At 42.4% G+C, this 15,156-nt stretch overlaps 1 long non-coding RNA gene across 1 annotated transcript in view; it reads right to left on the bottom strand.

The window, feature by feature from the left end:
• Window positions 1-442: 442 nt before the first annotated feature.
• LOC141982573 (uncharacterized) overlaps window positions 443-15,156 on the bottom strand; it is a 161,764-nt gene continuing 147,050 nt past the window's right edge. Inside the window, exon 3 of the long non-coding RNA XR_012638123.1 lies at window positions 443-488. This is a non-coding gene — a long non-coding RNA (uncharacterized LOC141982573). The remainder of the gene's footprint in view (window positions 489-15,156) is intronic.

The raw sequence follows: 15,156 nt of genomic DNA, 5'->3' as shown, positions 1-15,156 counted from the left end.
CCAAAACAAGGGCAGGGGAAACTTGATAAAATAAGAACCGACCCCAATCTTTAACCCAAGCATGAAGCCAAATCTTTTATTGAACTTCTGGTCATTTCTCTTCTTCCCCACTATTTTTAATTTCTACATGTCTCTACATTTTCTGGGTTTGGCTTGATCTAGTATATGGAACATCAAAATATGCTGAAAAGAGCTATCCTTGCATTATTTTTGGCCCAAGTAGAAGCATTAGATTCCAATTATCTTTTGAGAACTCCTGACCAGTTGGGTGGGCCCAAGAAGCTTTGGATAACTAGACTTTGACTAGTGCCACTCTTGTTAACCCTCTACACACCTTTTCCCAAAAAGCAGTTATAGTTTAAAAGAAAACATTTATGTTCAATGACCCTTTACCTGCTTCTGCCATTGTTGCGAGTGATTCATTTGCCTGTTCCCATCACTATGTGCTGTCACCTATTGGTCATTAGAATAACTGTGTTTCTGTCTCCCTGTTAAAAAAAAGTTACATGACAACATGGTTTCATGTCTCAAAATGTCAGCAATTATCCAGGACAATTCTTAGTGAACCACTCTGAAAAGATTCCACCTTATATACTGGGGTGGGAAAGTAATGGCCTGTGCGACCTAATAGGAACCCACACTACATATCAGACCTGCCAGTCAATGCACCATCCCCAACTCTCCATCCAGAGTGTCCTCTGACTCCAGCAACAATGGGCCATGGCGGAGACTGAATTCCCAAACCGTCTCTCATTTGGAACGCTGTGCTTGGGCTCCATCTTCTATTGCTGCTTCACTCATGGAACGGCTTAAACCAGAGACCCTGTCGCCTCAAAAACCAGGGAGGAGACAGTCACACAGCCTAAGGAGCATGGAAGGCAGGCGGGATGTGCCCAGTTGGGTAGACAAAGGTGGGAGGTACCCAGTCGTAGCAGGGGGAAGAAGCAGAATGGGGCCTTGCATGTGTTATGTTATTTGGCATACACCCCACCCAAAACCAGTGGCTCACCATGGAGTGTGACATACCAGGGTAGGGAAGGGAGAGTTCCTATGCAAATTAACACATATTTTTCAAATTAGCAAAAATTATCCCCTATAAAACTATGACGTGGGCTGGGAAGAAGTGCAATGAGCCAGCCGGCAGAGATCCAGCTCTGGCTGGAGAGATTTATTAAAGAAAACCCTCATCTGAGGTCAGGATCCCTAATGTGTTGAGAACAATGATGTCAGTCCCTGAGTTCATTATAGACAAGAACTAGTCTCCCTGGTGACACAAACACATAGAAAACCAAACCTTTCTTGATGGCAGACCCATTACCGCCAAAGGGCTTCCCTCCCTCCACCCCACCACTTCTGGTCATTGCAGAGGAGCTATAGATCTATCCTTTAGATGCAGCACTAGAAGTGGCAAGGATGGATGTGGCTCCAAATTATAATGACTTTCTGACATCAGTTCTGCTGAGTGTGTGTAAGGCAGAGCAGTCTCCCTGAGACGTTATGGAGTCTTCAGGATTGCTAGCTATACTTCTTGTCTGGATTTAATCCATAGCTTTTTAGCAGCTGTCTCTTTTGAATGATATTATAGATCCACTTGCTGACACTACAGCAGAGGGGGGACACACTCTTAAATGCAGCTATCTCCAGTTAGAATGGAAATATCTGTCTAATCAGATTACTTTAACTCAGAAAATCTGTTATTAAGCAGTGACGACTATAGCCCTGTACAACACTGTATTTTACAGTGTTGCTTAACTGACTCTGAATTATGACGCAATGCCTCTGGAAGGACAAGTGAGAACACATAAATACCTGCTCAATTCATTATCAGCACCAGCAGGATAAATTCTAAATGAAGTAATTATGGCCAACCACTTAAACAGAAGCTTGATTTTATAGTATTCAGAGAGTTTATTTCAGTATTTGCATGCTGTTGGATAAAGCACAGCCAGGCATGAATATTATACACGTTTTTATATCCAAAAGGGTTTCATAATGACCTGTCTTTTGTAGCATGCATAATGTGCCTTTTAATTCTGTTAATCTAAATTGATGTTTAATTTGAATAAAAATGGAACAGAGAAGCCACTTCACAAAAGCCAGGGTGTATTCTATTCAGAGGGTAATTAAAGGAACTTGATGTATTCCATTCAGCTACTTTTGGATCAAGTACACAAGTGGAAGAATAGAAAGATGTAAATTAAGTGCACATATGCAAATACCTGCACATGTATCAAAACTAAGGTGTTCCCAGTCCTCGACTACAAACAGTATCATATCTGGGGCATTCTAATCTATGAATAAAAAGTGAGCAAATATCATTATAGTTGCTTAAGTTCAAGTTAGTGGTTATTTAAATATAATCTGAATAGTGTAGATTTACTAACCTGAGCAAAAGGACAAACTTTTCAGCAATGGGCAATATTCTAGTTAACCTGTACTTCAGACAGATTCCTGAAACTGCGGATGCTCAGATACTAAGGAGATGGGCACTGCAACAATGCTGGGAGCTAGCAGGTGAGCCAGCACTCAGATCACTCAGGCATCAATCAGACTGGATAGGCCAATTAGTCCAGCAGCAGAGGGGTATGAAAGGACAAAGGGGCATCTGAGGATGGGGACAGAGCAGGTCCATTACAAGCACCTACATAAAAACCTGGACAGAGAATCTTTCATCAACCACAAATAAAAAGAGTTCCTAAAAAGACTTCTGAAAACTTGCTCTTTCTTTTTTTCAGCAAAATAGAAATGGCAGTTTGACAAAATCGTTTCAACAAAATTTTGCTAGACATTAAAGAAATAATGTAGCCATATTCCAGATTCAGACTGTTTTGAGTCAAGTATTGCCATGTGATCATCACTGTTTTGGCAGGATGAAAGCGAAGGGGTGTGTGTCAAGAAGAAAATTTAAATAAAGAAATATTCCCAAAAAACGGTTGAAGTAGGAGACGTTGAGATGTAGTATAGTTTGGAGTTGTTTTAGAAAGGATGTCACGTCAAGTGCTCAGACTTACCCACTGTGACCAAAAGCACCCTGTGTTCACACCCTACACACTATATAATAATCTTTGCACAAATTATGCCTTGTGAGTTATCATCTGAAAACTAATAATACATTGATCATTAATATTCTTGTGTAATGTATGTATGAAATAGGTAATAAGAGTTATGCACATAAGCTGAAATCATGACTACAATGTGTTTATCAGACAAAGTGTGGAAAGGAGGAAACCAGTTTCTCAAAGACAAAGGACAAGCTAACAGCTCCAGCCAGGTGTCATCAAAGTCAAATGGCCATTCTCTGGCAATGAAGTGGGGTAGAAACAGATCAATCTTCATTTTAGCAAACAATATAGAACCTCCTTCACCATCAGACTTCATGTCACCTCCTTTACTGTTTGAATAAAGTTTGCTTTGAGGCTTCAACAGTAAACTGGATTATAAAAGAAAGGGGCAGAAAACCCAAAGCTCTCTCTCTCTCCTTGTCTCTCTCAATTTTACCTAAAATGACAAAAGATCCCGGCCCTTTGACTTCTAGGTGAGGTCTTGACCTAAGAATTTGGTAAGCCCTGTTTCAGGAAACACATGGTAAGGATTTACCTTCAACCAAATTTAGCTTCTTGAGTTTTAGCTACAAGGAAGTGTTTTATCCTTATTTCTCTTGCAACCATTTCTGACTTTAATACCTGATACTTGAATTCACTTAAATCTTATCTTCTTTTCTTAATAAACTTGTTTTATTTTTTTTAATCTAAGCCAATCCAGTGCTGTGTTTAAACTGAACCATTTGGTAACTCCAGTTGAAGAAGCAAACTGTTGAATAAGGACCCTTTACAGGAGCAGTGGACCTGTAATATCTGAACTAAAAAGGGCTAGACAGTGCAGAACACATATTTTGGAAAGATTATGGACTGGGAGTGCTCTGGGATCACCCTGCAAGTAGGAACCAAGGCTGGTAGAAGCCAGAGTGTGACTGGAGTGTTGCTGACAGGCTGCTGGGGTCAGAGGTGCTAGACAGGACTGCAGCTATTCACAGACACTCAGGATCTGCATGCTGTTAGGCTGTTTGTGAATGGTCCTGGTTGAGAGCTACAACAGCAAAGCATTGTGAGGTGGTGGTGACACAACCCTCATTGGTCTGGATTGCACCCCAGAATGTGACACCCACTCGCTCTAAAAAAATCACAACAAGGCTATGTTTCAAGAGTTGATAACTAATTCACAAACCTCTTTTCTACTATTCAGCTCAAATACTATCTTCCAAGTTGGTTTTGGGCCTGGTACAGGTTGAGAACATACATTCTAAAAAAGGTGCAACAGATACATACATGCATTATCATGCATACATAAGGAACTGCATGCACAAATCAAGTAATTTCAAATGTATACAAAAATTAGCAGTGTGAACAAATGAAACACATGTACATGTTTCTTCGTGAATGCAAACAGGGGGTTTTGGGTGCTCTGTATGTGTGAGGTGAGTTGCAGATGCATAGAATGCTTGGTAATCAACTAATTAAAAACATAATAAAAACTAGAATGATAATTATACACATTACAACTCCATTGAGCTAAACATCTCAGAGTAGAACAGAAAATTTGGGATAAGTAAAGATGTGGTTGCCTGGGGAACTCTTCAACTAGTGTGCTCCCTTTAAAGCCAGATGGCTTGCAAATTTACTTGACACGCTAGCCACTGATCTGGGCTTGTGGAACCTAGAATTCAGCTTTGGCAGAACTGGAGACACTAGTTAGTAGATCATCTGGCCTTGGAGAAGCAAGCCAGCCGTTCTTCACTAGGCCTCGATGAAATACAAGAGCTCCAGCTAATCATGTTTCAGTTGAACAGGGTTGAAATGTGTTTTGTTTCTTCAACAGAAGTTAAATATTTCAAATAATATTTTACGTCTTTCAATAAGGAAGCGTTATAGTGATTCATTTAACTGTGAAGAAAAAATATGGAGTTTTTTTCTTAAAAATACAGCCCAAAATTATTCAGACTAAATACTACTAAGAAATAAGGTGGACGCACTGTCTGCAAAGACAGACTTTGATTACCGATAGCATTTTCCACCCTGAGAATTTACCAGTACTGTTTTGTCTAGCAGAAGAGGCCATATTGCTACATGAATGCAACTGAAATTAACTGAACGATGCAAAGAAAAATATAATATAGTTTCAATAGATGGGAGAGTTCAAAGGGTATTCCCAAATTCCTACCAAAAGCTAAAGACAAGTATATTTGTGAAAGTTGGACTAAATAAACTATATTTTGTTTATTCATCATCAGAAATTAAAATATTTCTTATATACAGGGTATATATTTCAGCTAAATAGGGCCTGTACAGTATTTAATTGGTCATTTTGTATGCAATATGAACAGCAGAATTGCGGAAACACAAAAAAGAATAGCTGTTACCACATTTGATGTTGAAGGAGAAGCAATGCCCATATTTCCCATCCCGTTCTGTCTGATATGATCTATCCATGCATTTATCCTGTGCTCCTCAGCAGGGTATCTTGACACCTACTTCAGCCATTTTTACATAGAGTTACCACAAGTATGCATACAAATGCAATAATTTCATGCACTTATGTTTTTGAATATGCACCTGCACATGCACAGTTATGAAAGCCTGATCCAGTAAAGCTCTCTGTTACCTGGCACGGAATCATTACCATAGCTTTCACCTTGTGTGTGTACTTTTTCTATCATACCTATCATATACCTAGCCTACGTGGGAGTTGGGCAATAAGGTAATTTTTCTATGAAAATGACTGATTTTTGGCTACACTGAACACCCACTGTGCTTTAATCCTGTTCTCACTAAAAGACACAGAGTGCTTAAATGGTGTGGGAATAGAAATCAATACATAGAGTGAAGGCATTCTCCCCTTCCCCCCTTCAATCCATTTTATTTTCTTGTTTATCCAATTTCCCCTTCTGTATTTTTCTCCCCAGGATGCAGTAATGAGGCATACCAGTGTGGAATGTCCACACCGAGACCCTCTGGTCCCTATCTATCACTGAAAATACACCTTCATTTAAAAATCTTCACATTTTTGTATTAATCTGTCTCTTTAAAGCAAAAAAAAGATTTTTTGCCCATTAATCCTTTGAAATGTAGGAATTTTGTGTTAGTTGCCTGGCATGAGTTGTACACCACAAACAGAAAATTATAACTCAATGCCTTCTGCAAGGACATGATGACACTAGCAACAGTGTCTTTAAATCTCACATTATCATTGGAGAGCTTTATTTGGCTCCTGGTGACTGTTCCTTTTTTTATGCTAGCTCTTCCCATGTTGTCATGTATTACTGTTTGGCAGGTGTTTTGCAGCTGCTACTCCACATCAGGAAGCAGACATTCTGCCTTTGTGTCCCTAACAAAGATAATGTAGCCTATAAGACATAATAACCCATTCCTTGTGGCCACTATAGGAACTGCAAATCCCATAATGGAACACTAGTTAGTATGGGAAGAAAGAGAGTAGGCGTGTGCACTAAAAAGAGTCCACACACCTAATGTATTTCTGAAAAATGATAGTTTTCCTACAAGACATATGGGAACAACTGATTTAACTGAGAGTATGATGTCCCTTCACACAGACAAGGCCAATCTATTTGACAGATAACAGTAAGCATGGAAATACATGAGCACTCTATCTGGGCCAAGAAGCAATAAAGCCCTTCTTACTAGAGTTACTGTCACTATTAAAACTAGGTACAGGATATTAATTATATATTCATTCCAGACATGGAAATTAGGGCAGAGGTGGGAAAACTACAGCCCGTGGGCCACATCCGGCCCGCAGGACCCTCCTGCCTGGCCCTTGAGCTCCTGGCCGGGGACGCTAGCCCCTGGCTCCTCCCCTGCTGTTCCCCCTCCCCAGCAGCCACACTGCCACGCAGGCAGCGCTCTGGGCAGCAGGGCTGCGAGCTACTGCCAGGCAGAGCAGCAGCACGTCTAGCTCCGGCCGAGCGGCATGGCTACCAGACATGCTGCTCTGAGCGGCATGGTAAGGGGGTCAGATAAGGGGTGGGGGGTTTTGGGGGGCAGTCAGAGGACAGGGAGCAGGGGGCGGTTGGATGAGGCAGAGGTTCTGTGGGGGAGGGCAGTCAGGGGTCGGGGAACAGGGGCGGTTGGATAGGCGTGGGATCCCGGGGGGGCCTGTCAGGGGTGGGGATGTGGATAGGGGTCAGGGGACAGGGAACAGGGAGGATTGGATAGGGGATGGGGTCCCGGGGGGGGTGGTTAGGGGCGGGGGGTCCCGGGACGGAGCGGTCAGGGGACAAGGAGCAGGGGGGGTTGGATGGGTCAGGGGTTCTGAGGGGGGCAGTCAGGGGATGGGAAGTGGGAGGGGGCAGATGGGGGCGGGGCCAGGCTGTTTGGGGAGGCACAGCCTTCCCTACCCAGCCCTCCATACAGTTTTGCAACCCCAATGTGGCCCTCAGGCCAAAAAGTTTGCCCACCCCTGAATTAGGGCTATGGCATGACTGCATAATAGCATGGAGACACATTTCCCAGTCCAAAATACACTAATTAAATCCCAGTTGGAGCCCTCAGTTCACATCTATAATCTTGATTTCCAAGGATAAATTAAAAATAATCTAAGTCACCAGTTTGAGTCCTCTCCAGGTTAGCAGTGAATATCAGTTTCTACCACCTGATGGTTGTTCAGTACCCTGTTTTAACAAGTTGGCCGCCTGAATACCATTCCTAGTAGACAGGTGTCCACCTCCAGAATCTCCGACATCAACACAATGGTCCAAGACTTTCTGACTTCCAGGCTGGATTACTGGAACTTTGTACACTAATTCAAGCCTCCTGGAAGAACAGGAAGGAAGGGTATAATCCAGAGATGCCTCATCCTATTTCCTAGCCCATCAGCTAAGTCTACTACATTCTAAAACAATTTTTCAAATATTATTTAATAACAGTCACTTCCAATAGAAGGGCATGGTATCTTGGCACTAATGTAGCCATTTGTACTTAAAGCTACCACAGCTGTGCATAGAAATATAGAAATTTCTTCCACAATTTATGCACAGGCATTTTTAGGACATTATATACCAAAGATTTTGTTTCAAAATAACGACGGGGGGGAACCCACCAAAAAACAAATAGAAAAAATATATATGAATATTAGAGAGTGAAAATTTTCCTACCAAAATGAAATTAACATTTTTGAAAAACAAAAAAACAAAAATATGAAAAACCATGAACAATTTTTCCCCATTTTTTTTTTTTTTTGGTGAAACACTTTTGCCCTTTTTGCTATCCTATTCATTAGTGCTGTAGAGTTGTTTGGCTGTAACTGTTGTGGAGTTTGGTTTTTTTGTTTGTTTGTTTGTAATTTACTTCTTCTGATAACTGTATCACTATATTTTTAGGTTTCAGAGTAGCAGCTGTGTTAGTCTGTATCCACAAAAAGAACAGGAGTACTTGTGGCACCTTAGAGACTAACACATTTATTTGAGCATAAGCTTTTGTAAGCTACAGCTCACTTCATCAGATGCATTCAGTGGAAAATACAGTGGGGAGATTTATATACACAGAGAACATGAAACAATGGGTGTTACCATACACACTGTAACCAGAGTGATCAGGAAAGGTGAGCTATTACCAGCAGGAGAGCGGGGGGGGGGGAGAAAACCTTTTGTAGTGATAATCAAGGTGGGCCATTTCCAGCAGTTGACAAGAACGTCTGAGGAACAGTGGGGGGTGGAGGGGGGATAAACATGGGGAAATAGTTTTACTTTGTGTAATGACCCATCCACTCCCAGTCTCTATTCAAGCCTCAGTTAATTGTATCCAGTTTGCAAATTAATTCCAATTCAGCAGTCTCTCATTTGCAAATTAATTCCAATTCAGCAGTCTCTCGTTGGAGTCTCTTTTAAAGTTTTTTTGTTGAAGAATTGCCACTTTTAGGTCTGTAATCGAGTGACCAGAGAGACTGAAGTGTTCTCCGACTGGTTTTTGAATGTTATAATTCTTGACGTCTGATTTGTGTCCATTTATTCTTTTATGTAGAGACTGTCCAGTTTGACCAATGTACATGGCAGAGGGGCATTGCTGGCACATATCACATTGGTAGATGTGCAGGTGAACGAGCCTCCGATAGTGTGGCTGATGTGATTAGGCCCTATGATGGTGTCCCCTGAATAGACATGTGCAAGGATAGGTTCCTGGGTTAGTGGTTCTGTTGTGCAGTATGTGGTTGCTGGTGAGTATTTACTTCAGGTTGGGGGGCTGTCTGTAAGCAAGGACTGGCCTGTCTCCCAAGATCTATGAGAGTGATGGGTCGTCCTTCAGGATAGGTTGTAGATCCTTCATGATGCGTTGGAGAGGTTTTAATTGAGGGCTGAAGGTGATGGCTGGTGGCGTTCTGTTATTTTCTTTGTTGGGCCTGTCCAGTAGTAGGTGACTTCTGGGTACTCTTCTGGCTCTGTGGCAATTCTTCAACAAAAAAACTTTAAAAACAGACTCCAGCGAGAGACTGCTGAATTGGAATTAATTATCTCTACAAAAGGTTTTCTTCCCCCCGCCCCACTCTCCTGCTGGTAATAGCTCATCTTAAGTGATCACTCTCCTTACAGTGTGTATGGTAACACCCATTGTTTCATGTTCTCTGTGTATATAAATCTCCCCACTGTATTTTCCACTGAATGCATCCGATGAAGTGAGCTGTAGCTCATGAAAGCTTATGCTCAAATAAATTTGTTAGTCTCTAAGGTGCCACAAGTACTATATTTTTAATTTGTTTGCAGATCTTGAGGGGGAACGAATGACTAGTCAATTGTTTTGCCACTGAAGAAGTTTCTCTTCTCCACAGTATTAAAATAGTATGGTGCCATTTTAATTAGACCATATGGACAAGGGTCAGCTTAGATGTCAGAAGTAATAAAATAAACTAAAAATTCTGCTTGCCTGCTTCCTTAGTATGAAATAAGAGACTTAAAAGACATACTATTTTATTATTAATAATTAGCCCATTAATTTATAACTTTAGAGGCCCCAATTCTTCACGTTTACTCACTATGGGAGTAGTATCTTATGACATATGTAGTCCCTTAATTTGAATAAATGGAGTACAGTACTAGTTAGCATGATTAAGGGTGAAGAATTTAGCCCTCAGATGCAGAACCGCTTATATGAAGTGTGCTGTCTATTGAAAGAACAAGTTTGTACAAGACCTGACAATGTGAACTCCCACACTGTGTTGTGGCAATGTGACGGAGAGCTGACCTGGAGGGACCACCTATAGGGATGAGAAAGTCATTTGATCTCCATGTCCTTCCAGTCTTTGGTTTCTATGTTGAGCCTCGACCTAGGTTGCCAATTATCATCAACTATAATACAGAAATCTGTCCCCTAGGAAATGAAATGAGACCACCAATTCATTTCACATAGGCTATTTAACAGCCATCAGATGATAATGGCCTTTGCTCACTACCAACCCATGCTGGATTTAAAACAGTGAGCTAGAGGTGAAAAGTTCTATATCGCAATCCCCTAAGACATTTAGTCCCCTTATCATGCCATTTATTAGGCAGCTTGGTCCTGGCACTATATGTTTTTATACTATACTATTTCATAGTGTGGTGACTGAGGTTAATACAGCCTCATTAACAGCTGCCAGTAGACCCCCTAAAGCTCTCCAAGATTTCATTTTACAATAATGGCAAAGAACGTCACAATATAAAGAGTTCCAGGCGCCCCACTCACCCCCACCCAATCTCAAATGCCCTACAGCAAAGAGTAAAATGTGTGAGACAGAAATATAAACTATCTGTTGAGAAAAGTTAAAAGTACAGTTGGTCTCAAGGTCACTTCTAGTTACAGAACCATTTGTGGAACATGAAGCAGTTGGCATGTAAAAAAAGAAAAACCCACAAACAACTTACTGTTTTCTTCCCTCAACCCTGTAGAACTCAGCACTGGAGTATGGAAAGGACGTGTGAATCTGGCAACATATGCAGGAAAAAATATCTGCATGACCTACACTTTTCCCTTTTAGATTTCCATAGTATTCTATAAAAGCAGTGAAGAAACATTTTCCTACAAAATTATGCACATGGAAAGTGTTCTTCACTGTCCATCATTCACCATAAGTTGTAGTAGGCAGATCTTTCCCCTCACTGTGTATATTACAGTATTGTGAGCATCTTTAGTACACTTTGGAGCGAATCCAGCTAATAATTTTGTAAAAAAATTACATTTCTTTAGCAGTTTAGTGGCTAATCAGACCATTAAACTTCTGGAGTTTCAGTTCTCTATGAACCTCTTAAAAAATAAATAAGCTTTTTCCCTTTGTGATGCAGTAAATGGGACCTTTGCAGTCTGGAGCTGAGTGAAGAATCTTTGTGTGAGAGTTAAGACCTAAATTTACAGCCTCTTCCTCTGATGCTTTACATTTCAACTCTGAGGTTCAGCACTTTACAGTATATTTTTGGTTTTAAGTGTGTAATTGAACTAACATCTCCCCATTACCACTCCAAAGAAATAGGAATCATGTCAGGTATATGGGGTTGTTTTTTTGTAATATGCTTTTCTAAACTCTTTTCTTGACCCATGCCAAGTTCACAAGTCCCATGGCAAAGTTTCTCTGTACAATAGTGTCTATCACCACGATTGTTTATCACTACATACACAATGACAGCACTCAGCATAAAAGGCCAAAGCCAACGTATCAGAACACTATTAATTGGCATTTTGGAATTTCTGCTGAAAATCTCACAACCTTACTTTTCTCTACACCACAAGCCTCACATCATCATAGACAAAAAGAAAACTGGACTTCAGATGAATTGCTAGAGCAGCTTTTCCCAATGCTTCATTTCTGATATATTCTGAATATTTCACTCTATTCATTTTCCACATTTTGTCTCTTGTATGAAACACATTTCTAGAGTAGTTTATTTTTCTTCTCTTAATTAAACAAATCTCTCTTTTGCTATGCTTTTCATTGTGAGTAAATAGAATCTGGGAATTCCATAATTAATCTATCTTATTTAACACCCAACTAGCTCTAGAACAGCTGTTCTCAACTGGGGGTCTGCAGCCCCCTGGGGGTCTGTGAGTCCTTCCAGGGGGACCCCGAGCCCTGGCACTGAAGCTGGGAGCGGCACAGGGCTGAAGCTGGTGCCCCACCCCAGCCAGGAGCGGTACAGGGTTGAAGCCAGTGCCCCCCCTCCCCGAAGCTGGGAGCGGCACAGGCTAATGTCGGTGTAGTGGAGCAGTTTGTGCCACTACAGCAGCACTCCCCCAACCCCCCCAAGCCAGGAGCAGCAGGGGGCTGAAGCCTGGAGCCCCAGCACCCCCCCGCCCCAAGCTGGGAGCCGCACTAGGAGCCCTCCCCTGCTCGTACACAGCCCCTGGCTATCCCCTGCCTGCACCCTGAGCTACTCCCCGGCCCACACACAGCCCCGAGCCACCTCCTGACTGCACCCTGAGTGGTTTTCAAACTTTTTGATCCGAGTCCCCTCTTTGAGTTATATTTTTTGGTTGCGTCCCGCCACAGCCCAGACCAGCTGGGTGTCCTTCTGAGTGAGTCAGGGAGGTGGAGGTGATGCTCCCTCTCTGGACTCCACTGTGTGGAGCTGGCTCAAGCCCCACCAGCCCTTGCCCCACCAAAATAGAAGTAAAACTATGCCTATGCCCAAGGGTCCACCACCCCCTTAACCCGGGGCCCTGAGTTCCCCACCCCCACTGGGCCATGGAGTTTTTAACAGCATGTTGAGAGGGGCCTCAGCAAGAAAAAGGTTAAGAACCCCTGCTCTAGGAAATTCAGAGAAGATCATATCGACTGGTAGAATCTCAGTATTTCAGCTGAAAGCACAGATGCACTGCTGTAAGCTCTGCTGTGTAGCCCTAGCCACAGTATCTAGCAGAGTAATGAATTTAAGCTCCCAGGCTCCTCTTTTGAAAGCGTCGTGCAGGTTCCTTTGAGGATGAGGACTGATAGCCATTGCTCTGTATCTGATGTTTGTGAAAAGTGTTCACCCACCAGTGACATGGTGTTTTTGTCTTTTATCAGTTCCTTCTTGCTGTCAACTCTGACAGCGGGGCAGGAAAGCAGGTCATGGAATGGACATGAGCAACACATCTTGAAGAACAACCGGTTATGAAAGGTAGGTAACCGTTTTTAATTCTTCAAGTGCTTGCTCATGTCCATTCCATGTCAGGTGACCCATAAGCAGAGTCTTTGGAGGTGGGCTCTCCTGAAACTGGCCCATTGGGTGGTTGAAAATGGGACACAAACATGTGGATCGACAACCATTTGCTGGCCTTGCAGATGCCCTGGATAGGTATGTGCTCCAAAAAGGCTGCTGAAGATGCTTGTGCCCTCATAGAATGGGCTTTCACAATGGCTGCAGGTGGGACCTTAGCTCATAGCATGCCCGGATACAAACAGTGATCCAGGATGAGATCCTCAGGGAGAACACTGGAAGACCTTTCATTCTATCCACGACTGCAACAAACAGCTGTGTCAACCTGCAGAAGGGGTTTGTCCGGTCAATATAGAAGGTTAAGGCCCTTGTCATAAATATAAAGGGAAGGCTAACCACCTTTAAATCCCTCCTGGCTAGAGGAAAAACCCTTTCACCTGTAAAGGGTTAAGAAGCTAAAGATAACCTCGCTGGCACCTGACCAAAATGACCAATGAGGAGACAAGATACTTTCAAAGCTGGAGGGGGGGAAACAAAGGGTTCTCTCTGTCTGTGTGTGGCTTTTGCCGGGACCAGAGCAGGAATGCAGGTCAGAACTCCTGTAAAGAGTTAGTACGCAATCTAGTTAGTATGCGTTAGATTCTGTTTTGTTTAAATGGCTGATAAAATAAGTTGCGCTGAATGGGATGTATATTCCTGTTTTTCTGTCTTTCTGTAACTTAAGGTTTTGCCTAGAGGGATTCTCTATGTTTTGAATCTGATTACCCTGTAAGGTATTTACCATCCTGATTTTATAGAGGTTTTTCTTTTACTTTTTCTTTAATTAAAATTCTCTTTTAAGAACCTGATTGCTTTTTCATTGTTCTTAAGATCCAAGGGTTTGGGTCTGTGTTCACCTATGCAAATTGGTGAGGATTTTTATCAAGCCTTCCCCAGGAAAGGGAGTGTAGGGCTTGGGGGGATATTTGGGGGGGGGGGGAAGACATCTCCAAGTAGGCTCTTATCCTGTTCTTTGTTTAACACTCTTGGTGGTGGCAGCATATGGTCCAAGGACAAAAGGTAAAAGTTTGTACCTTGGGGAAGTTTTAACCTACGCTGGTAAGAATAAGCTTAGGGGGTCTTTCGTGCAGGTCCCCACATCTGTACCGTAGAGTTCAGAGTGGGGAAGGAACCTTGACAGCCCTTCTAATGTCCAGAGAGTACAGGCGTCTTTCCTCCTCTGACTTATGCGGCTTTGGGAAGTAGTCCAGCAGAAAAATGTCCTGGTTGACATGAAACTGCAATACTAAATTGGATAAAAAGGCTGGGTGGGGACGCACTTGGACCTTATCTTTAAAGAATACAGTGAATGAACCACGGGAGAAGGCTTGCCAAAGCAAGGGAGAATACTGTTCCAGCAATCATCACAGGCCATAAGAAGGAACTGGAAGGGCACAGGGCCAGCAGTGCCCCTTATACCAGTGCATGAGTGCAGGCCTCCAGGGGGTGCTAGAGCTGGCCCTACGGATACCAGTGGGGGGAAAATCTCCGGCAACAGTGCACAGAGCACTTGCGCACCTGACATGGAATGCCATGAGCAACACATCTAGGAGAAGAATTCTACCCTTTGAGTAAAAATTGAAAAGCATTTTACTGTATAGGAACTGCAGCATGGATCAAGAAATTGTTTTCTACAAGTGTCTAATAAAGTGGGACTGAATGTGTTATAAAATGGATATCATCTCCCTTCAATTTTTGTACCCATGTAAGGCCAAGCACCATCTTACCCTTGCACTTAAAAAGAGTGTTCAGTACAGAGGCAGTATTCTGAGTAACTGGGGAGCTTACATGTTATTTTTAAAAGAACAAGGAGTAAATCTACTAGGGAAACCAAGAAGATGCTCTAGGGAGGATGTGAGAAAACAGTAAATCTGTGTCTTTCATGTATTAAGATACATTTTCCTTTTGCAAGGCTTTGGTTAGTTTCTGTTGTCAGACATTTAGGC

Source organism: Natator depressus, chromosome 2, assembly GCF_965152275.1.
Source record: "Natator depressus isolate rNatDep1 chromosome 2, rNatDep2.hap1, whole genome shotgun sequence".
Classification (NCBI taxonomy): Eukaryota; Metazoa; Chordata; order Testudines; family Cheloniidae; genus Natator; species Natator depressus.
This window is presented reverse-complemented; position numbering and strand designations above follow the sequence as displayed.